General features: G+C 38.4%; 1 protein-coding gene across 9 annotated transcripts in view; it reads right to left on the reverse strand.

Moving 5' to 3' along the window:
• Window positions 1-16,165, reverse strand: part of MBNL1 (muscleblind like splicing regulator 1) — a 199,527-nt gene extending 183,362 nt beyond the window's left edge. For 2 of the 9 annotated variants that reach the window (XM_073359663.1, XM_073359664.1), the window contains exon 1: window positions 7,625-7,882. The gene's annotated coding sequence lies outside the window, so the exon portion shown is untranslated. Of the gene's footprint in view, window positions 1-7,239; window positions 7,592-7,624; window positions 10,923-15,660 lie in introns of those variants that run through there. The other 7 variants (XM_073359647.1, XM_073359649.1, XM_073359665.1 and 4 more) reach the window with 6 other exon arrangements.
• Window positions 16,166-16,639: the final 474 nt, after the last annotated feature.

Consider the following 16,639-nt stretch of genomic DNA (forward strand, 5'->3'; position numbering starts at 1 on the left):
TTCCTGTGTTATTACCATCTCTGTATTAACTATCCAGAAGCAGAACTCAAGCAGTACTTGTAAGCAAATAAAAACAGAGAATAGGAGGTGGTTAGCCTGTATATTGGCTGCTATACCCTGATACAAAACAAGAAAACATGGAGCTCTCTTTAATTATTCTCCTTCTGGCTGCAGACAATAAATTACATCTTGCCCACCTCTCCGTTCTGTGGATTAGTATTTTTTAGTCCATAAAGCCTGTTTTTCCTGGACTTTCAGTGGCCCCTCTGAGTAACATTCTCATAGATCAATGCTCCTTGGAGGGTTGTCTAACGAAGCACATATTTAGCATACATCAATCCCCTTTTCCTGTAGATCAAGTTTACTTTTAAAAGCTTCTAAGTTCCATGGGTCTAAAGTGCAAGTGAGTGAGCTAGCCTTGAAGCATTAATCGAGAGTGCTACTGCTAAACTACTAACCCAGACAACCTGAAGTCCCAGAGCCTTAAAATTTATCAGTCCAATAGAAGTTCCCTGCTCTCCAGGATGGATTCCATTGAATAATATTAAGTGCATGTAAACATGGCCCTCCCTTCCTCTACAAAGGGTGACATTTTTAAGTGCTCGTGAAAGGTATGCAAGATGGAAGAGTGTAAAGCCACCAATTTATTCACAGAACATGTAGTACCGGTCAGTGTTCTGGTGAGGATCAATGTTTAAGAGATGAAAAGGGAATTCAGCCTCCTTGCTGATTCAGTCCTTGCTCTCTCTACACTAGGCAGAATAATGGCGAGATTACAGCTTGATATTTATATTAATTACTATTCAGTGTTAGTTACTGATCACACAGTGAACTGTACTTTTTTTGTGTGTTATTGCCTTTAGCTATGAAACTTGACAAAATTAAAAACAGACTCAAAACAGGATAACATGGAGAATTTCTAGTTGTGGAGGGTCTCTAATTTACCTGAGTAACAAATTATCATTAAAGGGGAAGAATAAGGCAAAATAAAAACCAATCTGAATCTTCAACTGACACGAAAACCAAATTACGCCTGAATTATTTGTCAGCTACAAAAATATATGGTATTTTCATTTTTTACAAATTTTATTGTTCAAGTTTCCCAAGTTTAGCTGGAAATAGGAAAAAATACACTATAATAAGATGAGAGACTGTTGACTTCACATTATATGGGAGAATACAGCTGTCAAAACAGGAGTGAAGGGAGCCTCTGTACTTCCCAAATGTGATACAGCTGGGCTCAAGAACACCTCTGTGAAGGTGCGGAGAGGGATGTGCATAAGGAGGGATTTCTGGGGATGAGTCGAGAAAAGGCAGCAATGTTGCCATTGTGGTCACTCTTATATTGGCCACAAACTGCTATAAGAACATAAGAACAGCCATACTGGATCAGACCAATGGTCCACCTAACCCAGTATCCTGCTTTCAGACAGTGGCCACTGCCAGCTGCTTCAGAGTGAATTAACAGAATTGGGCAATAATCAAGTAATCCACCCCTGTGGTCCAGTCCCAGTTTCAGAGGTTATGGGGCAGCTGGAGCATGGAGTTGCATCCCTGAATCAACGTGACTAATAGCCATTGATGGACCTATCCTCCATTAACTTATCATCTATTTCTTTTCTTACCACAGTTTCGACCTTCACAACATCCTTTGGCAACAAATTCCACAGGTTGACTGGTTGTGTGAAGAACTTCTTTCTTTTGTTTCTTTTAAACCCGCTGCCTGTTAATTTCACTGGGTGACCCCTGGTTCTTGTTATAGGTGTTATAAATAACACTTCCCTATTCACTTTCTCCACACCATTCATGATTTTATAGACCTCTATCGTATCCCCCCATTAGTTGTCTCTTTTCCAAGCTGAACAGTGCCAGTCTTTTTAATCTCTCCTCATATAGATCTGTTCTATACCCTTAATCATTTTGTTTGTTTTCTCTGTACTTGTTCCAATTCTAATATATCTTTTTTGAGATGGGGTAACCAGAAGTGCATGCAGTACTCAAGGTGCGGGTATACCATGGATTTATACACTGGCATTATGTTTTCTCTTATTTTGTCTCCTTTTCATAATGGTTCTTAACACTGTTAGCTTTTTTGATTGCTGATGCACATTGAGCAGATGTTTTCAAAGATCTATACACAATAACGCCAAGATCTCTTTCTTGAATGGTAACAGCTAATTTAGACCCCATCATTTTGTATGTATAACTGGGATTATGTTTTCCTATGTGCGTTACTTTGCACTTATCAATATTGAATTTCATTTGCCATTTTGTTGCCCAGTCACCCACTTTTGTGAGATCCCCTTGTAACTCTTCGCAATCTGTTTTGGATTTAACTATCTTGAGTAATTTTGTATCATCTGCAAACTTTGCTAGCTCACTCTTTACCCTCTTTTCCAGATCATTTATGAATATGCTGAACAGCACAGACCACAATACTGATCTCTGGGCGACTCCACTATTTACCTCACTCCACTGTGAAAACTGACCATTTATTCCTCACCTTTGTTCCTATTTTTTAACCAGCTACTGATCCATGAAAGGACCTTCTATCTTACCCCATGATTCCTTATTTTACTTAAGAGCTTTTAGTAAGGGACCTTATCAAAGGCTATCTGAAAGTCCAAGTGCACTATCTCGACTTGTCCATGTTTGTTGACCCCCTCAAAGAATTCTAATAGACTGGGGAGACATGTTTTCCATTTACAAAAGCTGTGTTGACTCTTCTGCAACATATCACATTCATCTATGTTTCTGATAATTCTGTTCTTTAATATAGTTTCAACCAGTTTGCCTAGCACTGAAATTAGGTTTACTGGCCTGTAATATCCAGGATCGCCTCTGGAGCCTTTAAAAAAAATAAATCGGTCCTCCAGCCATCTGGTACAGAGGCTGATTTAAGAAATAGGTTATATACCACAGTTAGTAGTTCTGCAATTTCATATTTGAGTTCCTTCAGAACTCTTCAGTGAATATCATCTGGTGACTTATTACTCTTTAACTGATTAATTTGTTCAAAGCCTCTTGTGTTGACAGCTCAATCTGATACAATTCCTCAGATCTGTCACCTAAAAAGAATGGCTCACGTCTGCAGTAAAGAATGGCCACATCCTCTACAGTAAAGACCAATGCAAAGAATTCATTTAGCTTCTGTGCAACAGCCTTGTCTTCCTTCAGTGCTCTTTTAGCACCTAGATCATCCAGTGACCCCCACTGATTATTTGGCACGCTTCCTGCTTCTGATGTACTTCAAATAACTGCTGTTAGTTTTTGTGTCTTTTGCAAGTTGCTCTTCAAATTCTTTTTTTGGCCTGCCTAATTATACTTTTACACTTAATTTGCCAGAGTTTATGCTCATTTAATTTAGGATTTGACTTCCAATTTTAAAAATATGTCTTTTTATCTTTAACTGCCTCTTTTACTCTGTTATTTAGCCATGGTGGCATTTTTTGATCCTCTGGTTTTTTTTATTTGAGGTATACATTTAATTTGAGCCTCTCTGGTGATTTTAGATAGTTTCCATGCAGCTTGCAGGCATTTCACTTCTGTATCTTTTAATTTCCATTTAACTAGCCTCCTCATTTTTGTGTAGTTCCCTTTTTTTAAGTTAAATGCTACTGTGATGGGTTTCTTTTGTATTTTACCCTTCAGAGATGTTAAATTTAATTATATTATGGCCACTATTACTTAGTAGTTCAGCTATATTCACCTCTTGGACATGATCCTATACTCCACTTAGGACTCTATCGAGAATTTCACACCCATAGAGTAGGTGTACAGGGACCAGGGCCTCTATTCCAGCCTCGAGGCTGTTTTAGCAACCATAGAGTTTCATGGATTCAAGGGCCAGAAGGGACCATTATGATCATCTAGTCCTGCCTCCTCTATAACATACACCATAGAACTTCCCCAAAAAGCACAGTTTCTACCATGAGCTGTTGCATTTCCCTATGCTTCACCTGTGGATTAGGAGTGGATTTAGTCCTGGACTTCCAACGCCCACATAATTCTCCTGCCCTGCCCGCCAATTGATCTGCTTCTTAGTACAAGACAATCATCCTGAACACATCTGCTCCTGAAGACCCATTTCTGCCACACAGACTACAGTGCATATAATGGTAATTTTATTTATTAAGGAAACAAGGTGGTGAGGTCCAATAAAAGATATTCCCTTACCCACCTTGTGTCTCCAATATCTTGGGATTGACACGGCTACAACTACACAGCACACAATTTTAATTGTTGTTCCATTTTCTTCTAACCGGTCTACTTGTTTGTCTTTCTGTTCTTAGACTGGAAGCTCCTTGGGGGAGGGACCAAGCTTTGTTATCTGTGTGTCTGTCTGCAACGTGCCTAGCCCATGGTAGATGTTACCATAAAAATAAACAAAAACAATCACACAAAAACATTTACTTTAGGATTTGTGTGTGCTGAGCTTGAGTGCACAGATTTACCATCAACTCATTGCATATATAATGCATGTGCTTATATATTTTGCTCTAAAAGGGAGTAGCTTGACACTATTTTTTTTTTTAAATGTGACAGAGTCCAGTCTTACTTCCACTGAAATCAGGAGCTCTGCCATTGGTTTAAATGGCAGCAGAAACAGTTATTCACTTTATACAGTTTACTTTTCACTGTCATCTACAAAAAACATGGGAACTGTCATAGTTTCATACCAACAGAATGCTCAGTTCTGGACCCTATCTCTGACCGTGGCCAATACCAGAAAATGCAAATAAATCCCATAATGGACAGCTATGCAATAACCTGCTCATAGGTGAAGTTTCTTCCTAATCCTTCTAAAAACAGGAGATTTTTTTCTATCAAATGTAGCTGTGTAAGTCCTCTTCGTCCATAGAAGTGTCCAATTTTTTTCTGAATTCTACTAACCTCTTGGCCTCAATCATATCTTGCAGTAATAAGTTCCATGGGTTAATTATTATTGTGTAAAAAGAGGGTTTCCTTTTATCAATTTTTCTATTTCGATGATTATCTCTTCTCATGTTCCCCGTGAAGGAAAACCCAATTTACCTTCCCTATTTCATATCATGTCCTCTCTTATTAATCTTCCATCTAAAGTAAACATACTGAATCTTTTCACTCTGTCCTCACACAGAAGTCTCTCCGTGCCTCCAATCATTTGTCTGTCACTTGCCTCTCCTGCTTCTGTTACATGATTTTGGGGTAAAGTGGCCAGAACCAAATGCACAATTCCTGGTGAAGGTGCTGCATTGATTAATATAAAATGTCATTATAATATTTCTATCCCATTATTTATACATCCTAATATTTTGTTTTGTTGGTCAAAAAACAATCTCTGTATACCGAACACAGATTTTCATCCAAAGGCTGTCCCCAGTAACCTTCAGGTTTTGAGCCAAAGTCGCTGTGATTAATCTAGAACCTCACAAAGTGTGTGAATGGTTCAAATTATTCCTTTCAATGTATATTTAACAATACTGAACTTCATCTGCCAATGTGCATTCCATTCACCTAGATTTATTAAAGCCCTCTGAAGTTCTTCACAGTCTTCTCTAGTCTTTCCTAAATTGTGTCATCTACAGACTTTGTATCTTTATGGTTCACTGCCTTTTCCAGGCCACTAATAATATATTAAACTACCATAGCCCTAGTACAGAGGTAGGCAACCTATGGCATACGTGCCAAAGGCGGCACACGAGCTGATTTTCAGTGGCACTCACGCTGCCCGGGTCCTGGCTACCGGGTCTGGGGGGCTCTGCATGTTAATTTAATTTTAAATGAAGTTTCTTAAAATTTTAAAAACCTTATTTACTATATATACAACAATACTTTAGTTATATATTAAAGACTTATAGAAAGAGACCTTCTAAAAATGTTAAAATGTATTACTGGCATGCGAAAACTTAAATTAGAGTGAATAAATGAAGACTCGGCACACCACTTCTGAAAGGCTGCCGACTCCTGCCCTAGTATGTAACCTTGAAACAAGCAATGGTTTTTATCTTTTGCCATGTTGAAAACTGACCATTTTTTTCAATTTCTTTTTCCACCTCTAAGCTAGTTTCAAATCTGCAACAGTACTTTTCCTCCCACGGTATGACTGCTTAATTTCCTTAGCAGCCCCTTGAGATGTGTCGAAGATTTTTTTCTGAAAGTCCTCATAAATTATGTCAACTGATTTTCCTTTATCCATTATGTTGGCAAGAGATATTACACTGACAGATGCTCTAGAAATAACTTGGATAGATCTAATTTTTTTCTTTACCTGATAATTTTCAAAGGATTATAATAATTTTATATGTACACATACATACATGTATATATTAAATATGACCAGGACATTTAGGAGTGGATGTATTTATATACATACACACACTATATTTACATATGCACACTATATATATTAATATGCTGCTGTATAGATATAATGTGCACTTGTATGCATGTACCTATATACCTACACACAGTTACTGAACTTTTCAGCTATTCCTACCATTTCAGGTTTGGTAGACCAAACCATGTAATTGTTTAATTTACAATTTAGAAGAATGATTATTTTCAATGGGACTTGGCAGCTTCTAAGTACAAGTTGGTTCCATTAGTTTCTCTACACCCAAATGACAGTAAACTAGTTGGGAGATAAAAAATTAAACTGAATCAGCACCACATTGCTACCGTTACAGAATTCTGTATCAAAATATTTCCTTATGGCATAGTGCTAATCTTAAAAAATTCCAGCCCAACAGAAAACAAGACTCGTTATTTCCTTCTTTGAATGAAAACCAAAATCAAAGTAGTTTTTTTAAGTTTCACACTTAGTGAATGGTACTATGCAAACCGAACTTTAGCTGCTAAACACCAGTGTGCGCACTCACTTTTCCTACAGTTTGAGTGACGCACTACAAAACAGAATAAATAAATAAATAAATAAATAAATAAAAAGAACCTCTTATGCAGGGCGTCCTCCACCCTGCGAACTTGGCAAAAGACATCCAGTACTGAAATACAGCACTCTCCATATAAGGAAACAGAGCTAAACATGTCATGCGTAATTTATGTGCAGTAGGCAGAGAATTAACCTTTCCCTGAACATATTTGGCCCATATGAAAACCAAGCTAGACGGTAGACTGAGAAGAAGTGATGAGACTTTTCCCTCTGCAAAAATCTTTGCAAGCGATTAGGAGCCCCTGCTGTTCGATCGTCTGTTCCCTTCAAACAAAGATCATGAAGCGATTATGACACTTTATATGCACCTGTTTGTTTGTTTTTTTCCTATTCTCTCTTCCTCCTCCCCCGCCTTTTTCTTTTTTGAGGACTGCAAGGCCCCCTGCGATCTGACAGAGCGTGCAGAACCCGCACAGGAAGGCGGCTGCTTTCAGCAGAACTGCAATTGCGACCGACGGCTTTCTTTTTAGCTCTAGATGGTGTGCGATATGAAACCATAAACCCTGGCAACCCAGCCCCTGCCTGACCAACTGAAAGTCAGTGAAAGCCTAATCTCACTTCCTCATTCAGCCAGCTACATTTTGCACAGCGAAAAAGATATTCATTAATTAATTAAAGACTGTATTTAACAACCACAAAAAGAGAGAGAGAGAGAGACACACAGAGAGAGACACGGTGGAAATGGAAACTTACCTCTCACATTTTTTTTTTTTCAGAGGCAACCAGGCTGTGGACAGATTGCCCCAGGCATTGTGGGATTCATTATTACAGGATGACAAAAGACTGGGGGGGAAAATGTCCCTGGTCACAGTAGCATTATGATAGCCACAACTCACTCAGCTGCCGTGAAAGGACTGTGGCATCTAGCTGTGCAGACTCTTATCTCTAATGTCTGGTTTCCGCTGCTGCCTGCACTGCCCCCTCCCCCATTCACCCAAACCTACCAGGAAGCGCTGGGCGTACTTGCCGAGCCTTAAGAATGCAAAGGGGGAAGGGGGGGGGGGGGGAAATGCTTTCATGCTACTGCAGCGTTTTGCCTTCGTGAAACCCGAGGGACTGACACACATACATAACCGTGGGCCACTGAAGACCGGCTTTACTTGGCAGGACGTTCACCAAAATGTGGTACAAAAAGGTATCTGGATAAAAATCATCCCCGAAAAGCCAGTGTTGGTATGTGCCATCTTATATGTAAAACATTATAACCCCTGAACTATATTGAAAATGTGACACATGCACGCTACTGTGCCTGAGGACCGCCTGTTCAGACAATGAGTAAATCCCTTTGCACAAAGGCTCTCAAAGACACAGGGAGGACCAGGCTGCAAGGTTAGACTGAAGGTTAGATGCAGAATATAACCAAGCTCTCAGACTTTGCCCGGTTTAGTAAAGTGTTGCTGCTTAATATTCACTGTACAGTGGACCAATGTGCTTAGTTAAGCACAGGCACGGTCTGCAAAAGACTGTCTTTCTGTTGCAACTAATTGGCTTCAGCTCTGCAAATTTCCAGGAAATGGATTTATGAGTACCCACTGCAAGTATGCAACACTTTTGCACAAATAATGTAAAATATTCCCAACCTTACAGATTCTGGTAACAACAACAAAAACTTTAAAAATGGCAGCTGTTGTAGTTTGTATCCTTTTTTCCTAGGTCTCAGGAGTATTTACTGTATTTTTCCAGGGCTCAAAAGATTTTCTGTTTGTTTAAATAATCACACCCTTAGCCCTATTGTATTCCACTACACACACTTTCTAAGTCATAGTGCGTTCCATGATCCAACCCTTTTCATAATTCTGGAAGAAAATTACAAAAAACTTCCAGCTTAAAGCCCAATTCCTCCCTAAAATGACCAGTCATTATAAACTTTGATTTGGCCTGGAATTTTTAATTCAGCTTGTACTTATAATGTTTTTAAAATCCCTTTTATGTTGGTCTATGTTGCTGTTACAATTTTTTCCCCCTGAAAACTCAACAATGTAATTCTAATGAGATAACACACACATTTCTTTCCACATTCAGTGAAAAAGGAAAAACAGTAACCCCACTCCAGAACTAGAGTCAAGGTGAATTTTTGTTTTTCTACTAAGAGTTCTTCTGATCCTTCCTCAGTGTGAAGAAAGAGCCCTGTGTATGCTTCTATTTCTGGGCCACTGGATCTTAGCTAGGTGTTTCCATTGCTCCTGAAGAGAGCAAGTTCAGGTAATTTTGGAGTAGGGAACAACACATTAGCAAAGGAAAAATAATCTTTACGGTGATCTTGTATGATATTGTAGAGTAACACTACCTACAAGTGTCAATCCACTGCCCCTAGGTTTCAGGAAATAGCGCAATGGTGCCACTACCCCATGCATGAGTAAAGAGTAAGTAAAATGAATAGTGAAAGCAATTACTCTCTAATTTTGTATTTGAAACATTTCCTGAATTTCAAAAAATTATTCATTTGATGAATATTGCCGTTTGACCATTGCTAGCAAAGAGTGCAAGGCCCTGACACAACAACCTATGTGGCTGGTCCCTGCTCCTATGCAGAGCCCAGTTGATTTAATCAGATCTCCACATTTGCACAAGGATTTGCCTGAATAGATCAGGGTCTTAGTTATTGCAGAATTAGTTTGCCTGTGCCACCAGAGAATCAATTTATTACCAAAAAAGCTACAACTTCAGTTTTCGTCACTAACCATGGAAGAAGCAGATAAGCCCTGCCACAGCTATTGACTAAATACCCCAAGGATTACTCCAACACCTAAGGTATCCAAACTGGAATCTGGGCTATGGGGCTAAACAAATTAACTTAAACCTCACCATGGCATCAGTCTCCTTTTGAACCTTTCCGAACTTTATGTACTTGCACAAAGTCAGACACTATCTAGCCCCAAGTGCTTTAAAATACGACAGCATTCTAATTCACAAAGCTGTGTACCGTCATATTTTACCAACACACAATAAGGGTGCAACCCTTGAAGTCAACAGGAGTTTTGACTTCAGTGGGGGTAGCATTTCACCCAGAGAGTTTAGTGTACGTGGCTTGTGCAGTATCATACATACGGTATTGTATATGCAATATAAAAATGTGTGAGTGACTGACCGTGGAGTCAGTTTTCAAACATGAATGTCTATTTTAGGACACCCAGCTCCACACTTGGATGCTCACATCAACACAAAGTATGTCTACACTATGCTACTGTAGTGTTGTATTATAGACACGTTATAGCAACGGAAGGTTTTTTCCCCATTGCTGTAGTAAATCTACCCCCTCAAGAGGCGGTAGCTTCGTAGAATTATTCCATTGCCTATCTGTGTCTGTACCAGGGCTTAGATCAGCTTAACTACGTCTCTCACTCAATTCACACCCGAGTACTGTAACCAAGTCAAGCTAAGTTTTAGGTGTAGATCAGGCCTTAGGAAGCTATTTTTATTATTGCATGCATTTTTAAGTCACCCACCATCATAGTATATAGGGGCCATTGCATAAGTTCATCATGATTCTTCAAAACAAGGCATGATTTCTGAGCCTCTCCCCTATATTATGTGTAATTGGATCATGGTGGCTCATTCTGAAGCATGTATTCAAAGACATATGGAAACTTCATTGCTAGTTTGAATGTCCACATACGGAATTGGGTGTTTAACTCTGAAAACTGGACTGTATGGATATGTAAATAAGTATTTATTGATGGGCACAGGGATGGTGTGATAAATACAAACCCAGGAATTCTTCTGGCACCACCCACAATTAACTATAGATATATGACATAACTTAAAGCTACTTCATGTCAAAATTTCCACTTCAGATTTTTTGGCATTTACTTATTTTTTGAAAGAGGGAAACCAGCTGAAGTTATTCAGGTTTCAGAGTAGCAGCCGTGTTAGTCTGTATTCGCAAAAAGAAAAGGAGTACTTGTGGCACCTTAGAGACTAACCAATTTATTTGAGCATAAGCTTTCGTGAGCTACAGCTCACTTCATAACCAATTTATTTGAGCATAAGCTTTCGTGAGCTATAAATTGGTTAGTCTCTAAGGTGCCACAAGTACTCCTTTTCTTTTTGAAGTTATTCAGGTGATTCACACTCTACCCATCTAGCTATCCATTTACTCTGCCCATCACAATGGTATTTAAGACTCAAACACATAGGTAGGAATCTTATGCAGTTTTACCCTTTTCCTTGATCTGCACTGCTTTTTTAGGACATGCATCCTACTCCATTCCCAGTAACATTTTCTGTATTTCTACAGTCTTTGTCACTCAACTAAATGATAGGCCAATTAGTCAAAGACAAAAGGTGGAGTCAGAGTGCAGAGGTCTTTAATATTGGTAGGTTCCTTATTATTCAGGGATTTAAAAATCAGCAGGGCCATATTAGCGGACCGGTTTAGGCCTGATCTTGCTTCTAATGAAGTCTATGGCAAAACTGTCAATGAACAGAATCAGGCCCTACGTAGTGGGGATTTTTAGTGGATTTTCAGGGGGTGTTTTTTTGTAAAAACAGAACAAAAATATCCCATAATGGTTTAAATGCATAAACTTATGTAATCACTGATTCAGTAAAGCACTTAAGCTCATGCACATAAAGTGTGTTAAGTGCTTTATGAAGGGTCATAATTTGTATATTTTATAATGCCTTGCATATTTAAAATGTAAAGTCTTTAATTATATGATTATTGTTTTTAAATTACTTAATACTATTTAATTTGTCTATTAATTTCCATTTTTGGAGAAGGTAATCTAGTCATTTATCAAATATATGTAAAAGAATAAGTGTGTATACACTCAAAGACATATGTGTAGTGCATTATTGTATTAGCACGGTCTTTGTAGCAATCCAAGTGCATGAGTGAGGGAGAGGAGATACTTTATAAGTAAACTTATTATGTATGGTTATGGCAACATCTTGGAAAAGGATGAGAATTTGATGTCTTAAACTTTGTTTCTTTAAAATAAAGGAAAATAGAACAAAAGAAACTCTGTCAATGATGCATGTACATTACAAACCTCAAAAATGACTAAATCTCACATCAGAACCTGTAATATTCTGAGACTGCAGCAATATCTACTTTAGGCAGAAACCCCCCACAAAGTGGCTGCTTTAATGCAGATGTTCCTAGTTTTGCTGGTTTAAGTCATTAACAGTCCGTAATATCATTTTAGGTAAGGTTGGCCTGGTCCTTACTTCTAGCTGAAGGTTCAGGTCATTATTTTAGACTAATTCAGCTATTATAACATGGAGTGGGTACGTTTCCACATTTTCCCCTGCATTTTTGAGGGCCTTTCAGTGCCCTTGATTGTACCAGCCATCCTATCCTCCTTTTATTTGGAAGAATTTGATGAGTAGCTTTCTGAATGACTTTGTCACCTGTATCGGATGATGTTTGATGATTTTTATTCTGCATTTTTATCATTCCTCTATTCCTACTATTCTGAATTTTAACCCCCTTACTAGATTCTGTTAACTTGAAGTGATTGGTTACCACAGCAACACACTCAGCTGGATACCATTACCACTTGTGGATCATGTAGTGGTGCCCTGATGAATTCCTTTCAAAGAACAATCTCCCATTTTCAGGCCATACATTTATTTTCATCTCTATCCCTTTTCTTCAGACTGCAGCTCCTGTGACCAATTTTTTTGGTCTTAACAAGAAGTATTAATATTGCTATTGTTTCGCTTGAGGAAAAAAGAAGTGGATCCAGAGGTGTCTCCCATGGACTATCCATGGATAAGTCATAAGAAAAATAGAGATTAGAACAAAGTACCCGTAGGGCATAGTCAACACATTAGGTCTCAAACTTTGAAAGCCCACAGCAATGTCATTTTGATTTACCCCTTTCTACTGCTGTTGATGACTTGCTTCATCTTTAGAAAAGTTTTCCACCAAATGAGCTGGAGAAGCCGGCTCCTCTGACTTGTAGGTCACCTAGGACTTGCCCGTCTCAACCTTGCCTTTTCCTTTGAACATCGGTGTTTCCTTTCCTCATTCTGATCAGTGCTGGTTATAACTCAGATCCAACTGACCTGAGCATATTTTCATACAACCTTATAAATGGAAAAGAATAGTTCCTCTCGTGGTAACTCAGCAGTTGTTTAATAGATTTTTGATTTATTTGCATATCTTAACCCTTGGTGACTTTTTGAAATTTTTAAATCATTGCGTAACACAACTTCCTCTCGGTACTTCCATTCAGTTTCTTTGCACAAGCCAAAGAGGTTTGCTACTTTCTCTGATTAAATTAGCAGGACTTGGTGGTACTGTTTTTTTCTCAGCAGTACTCATTAGGTTGTCTCCCTATTTTCCCATATATTCCTTGTTAGCTCACTCTCTTCAATTTTGATCAGGAATTCTGCTGTATTGATTCTCTCAGACCAATAACACAATCTGTTCAACCAATCCTATCTCCTTCTGCTCTCTTAAGACTTTACCTTCTTTTAAAGGTCCTGTCACTAATACTGATAATTCATCTTTGCTTCTTTCCTTTAGATTTTTGACGTGTTCTAGTTTACTCCTTGTGACAGGTTGCAGGGGCATAACCACATCCTTGGTGAACAAGGGGTTAACCTCAGTTTAATTCCCTTTCACAGGTGCTCTGGTGATGGTCTATCAGAGCAGCTGCTTGGAAGCAGAATGCTTTCAGGAAGGTCAGGCACTACACCAAGGGTCCTAGAAAGCTTAGTTGGGGAGTTTTCTGTTCTTTTCCGTTTATTTGACATCCTTATTATAAAAGCTGATATGTAATCACTTGAGGAAAAAACCTTGCTGACTGCATGCTTTCTGACTGTTTATTTTCCAACTAAGTTACAACACCAGTTTATACCTGTGTCTTCAAGAAGCTTAATTTAGATCTGTGCATTATTTTTTATTTGTTTTATACCGTAATTACCCTTTGTCTAGAAACTAAGGCAGTTTTCTCACCTTTTGGATGCTTTATTTTAAGGTAAACTGATTGCTCCCATTTTTACAATATGAAATCTGGGTAGAACATTTGACTCTCATTTGTAGTTTCATCTACATATTAATATAAATCAAGAAAGATCTAGTGGTTAGATGTAACTAAGATGGGTATATCCAGCTATTTATCTTATTACCAACATCTCCAAAGTTGGCAGATATTCTGCTCCAGCTTACCTCTCTACTCACGTGTCTTTTCGCTCACTCCCCTTTAATGCCCCATGATGACTAGCCACCTCCTTTGTGTCCTTCTTCCACTCCTGTCTCTGAATCTACTTCAGTACAGCCCTGCACACTTTTATTACGAACTGGTATAGGAACACATGAATACTAGGAGCTTTAGAAAGAGGCAGACAAGGTTCCTACTCCAAAGAGTTTACAATTTAAATACTTCATTGCCCATGTTTCTCTTAGATGACTTGTGTGCTCAGGTGTCTACACTGATTAATCTCTTTTACAAACATATTCAGCTTTAAGAGTTAACTCTGACAATTAAGATCTGATTTTCAGTGATGTCTGACCAGCACCCACAAAGCAGGTTCTTAGATATCTAATGACAAACTGCCTCTGCAAGTAACTGGCAGCAAAGAGTAATTAATTTTTTAAAGTAGTAACATATTTAGACAAATGTCCACTAGTCTACAACATATAAGTGAGCAAAGTGCACCCTATCAATATTATAGTGCATAATTATGCTATACACTGTGTCCCTTGTGTTCTCTGTGAAGGTGGTTTCTTTATTACCCTTTAATTAGCACTGGAATTCAGCTGTCAGAAATGGGGGGTCCACTTCCATTTAGTTTGACTTCCCGTCATGAGACGTGCAAGAGTTCAGCCCAGGTGGACTCTGGCTTCATTCCAACACAGTATTTAGTCACCAAATACTGGTGGGACATTCATTGGCAGTGAAATATTTCATACCAGGAAATTAGGAGCTCAGGTGCCAAGGGATTAATGTCTTTTTAATTTATATTAGATTTTACAAATGTACTTGGAACAGTATCTACATCTCATACCAACTCCTGCTTACCCTATTCCTGCCACTTAATCATTGGGGTCAACAGGATGTAGCCCCATTATGAAAAGGAGGAATAAAATAACCCTATCTTAATACCTCAAGGCAGCTATGTTCTCATCTTAAATATAAAACTATACTCCAAATACTACTACTAAGTAGTAAAAGTGGAAACTATTGTGAAACAGTCAGCTCATCGGTTTAAACACATCAGAAAACTTGCTTGGAGACTTCCAGAGAAGTAAAAGACAAGGAAGACAAAAATAATGCTCAGTGAAAAAGCCACCAAAATGGTTTTTTGCTTGTTTGTTTTAAGCCGGGATCCTTCAATCAGATTATGCAGGTGGCCCCTTTGCCTGTCCAGAACCCCAAATGGACTCTACATGGGTGCCCGGATCTGCCCACAGAAATGCAATGGCAAGAGCAGGACTTCATTTGCAAATAGTGTTTGGAAAGTATAATTTAAACAGATTATCCACAAGTAAAATTTTTCAGTACTGATATAAAAATGAATATAATTTTTTAGTTAGTTATAGTTTTCACATCAAAAAAAGTTTCCTTTCCAAATAGATAGTGCCAATTTCTTGTCTATAATAAATTATTATTAAAATCTTCACTCATTTAAGATAAATCACCAAGATGCAAAATGACAACGTTCCATTCAATACAAAGAGTCCAGAATTACTTACTGAAGCTTAGTAGACAGTTTTCCATAATTCTAATGCCAACTTACACAATCAAACAAACATGGGAGAGCTCAGTTCTTACCTGTTTTGCCTCAAGTGTAAGTTAGGTCTTAAAGCTGCTTAAATAATACAGTGACACAGCTACCACCTCGAAGAGCTCTGTTCTGCTGTGCACTCTGGGCTAATTACAACATTCTTTCTTCGCAGTAGAAGGATGGTGGCCTAACTAAAGGGGAAATAGTGAAAGACCAGAATAATTATGCTTCCCCAACCCTATAGGTTTAAGAACGTGAAATAAGCTATTCACATTAGCATACAGTAGTAACCATGGCAACAGGCTATGGTTTGCATATGTATTTTTTGAAGAACCAAAAATTACTTCCCGCTATTAAAAAAAAAAAAGAGAGAGATGCTAGAGGAAGTACTTTTGTATTTAAAGCCACATCCCTAATTTGAAGCAGCTACTGTAATTTAACATGTACAGTTCACATTAAAAGAACGATCTCTTGGTCTTGTGTTTTAAAATCTACCAGTTAAAAATGTTTAGTGTCTGGCCTAACTGCTAATCTGACTACTGACATCTGGCCTAAAAGACAGACTTGCCCTGCCTGGCAAGAAAATCAACAAGTGTTCCTGGAAACTTGGTGGTAATGGCGGGGGGGTGTTTGTTTTTTGTCCTCAGGTCTTGTACTTCCTTCCTCTTGAAGAGCTGTCTGTTAGCAACCGATAAAGCCTTGCAAAACTGAAACTGCTACTATCTACAGACTATCATTTCACCCTGCTTCAGCCACCAACATCACAGGGCAGGTGCAAAGTCTTAAGTATGACAGACTTTTGCAGGCAAGATATATTAGAACCTCTTTTGTTAATTTTATTACAGCTACTATAGTCTTTGGGCTTCCTGCACAAATGACAGCTTACTTCCACTGCAAACATTTGTATAGTAGCCACATTTTAGACATTATAAAATGAGCTGAATGAACTGATCATCACTCTTATGAATTCACTTCTGGAATTCTACAAGACTTTCACAAATAGATGGACAGCAGCCTAATGAATTA

This window comes from Lepidochelys kempii, chromosome 9 (assembly GCF_965140265.1).
Source record: "Lepidochelys kempii isolate rLepKem1 chromosome 9, rLepKem1.hap2, whole genome shotgun sequence".
Classification (NCBI taxonomy): domain Eukaryota; kingdom Metazoa; phylum Chordata; order Testudines; family Cheloniidae; genus Lepidochelys; species Lepidochelys kempii.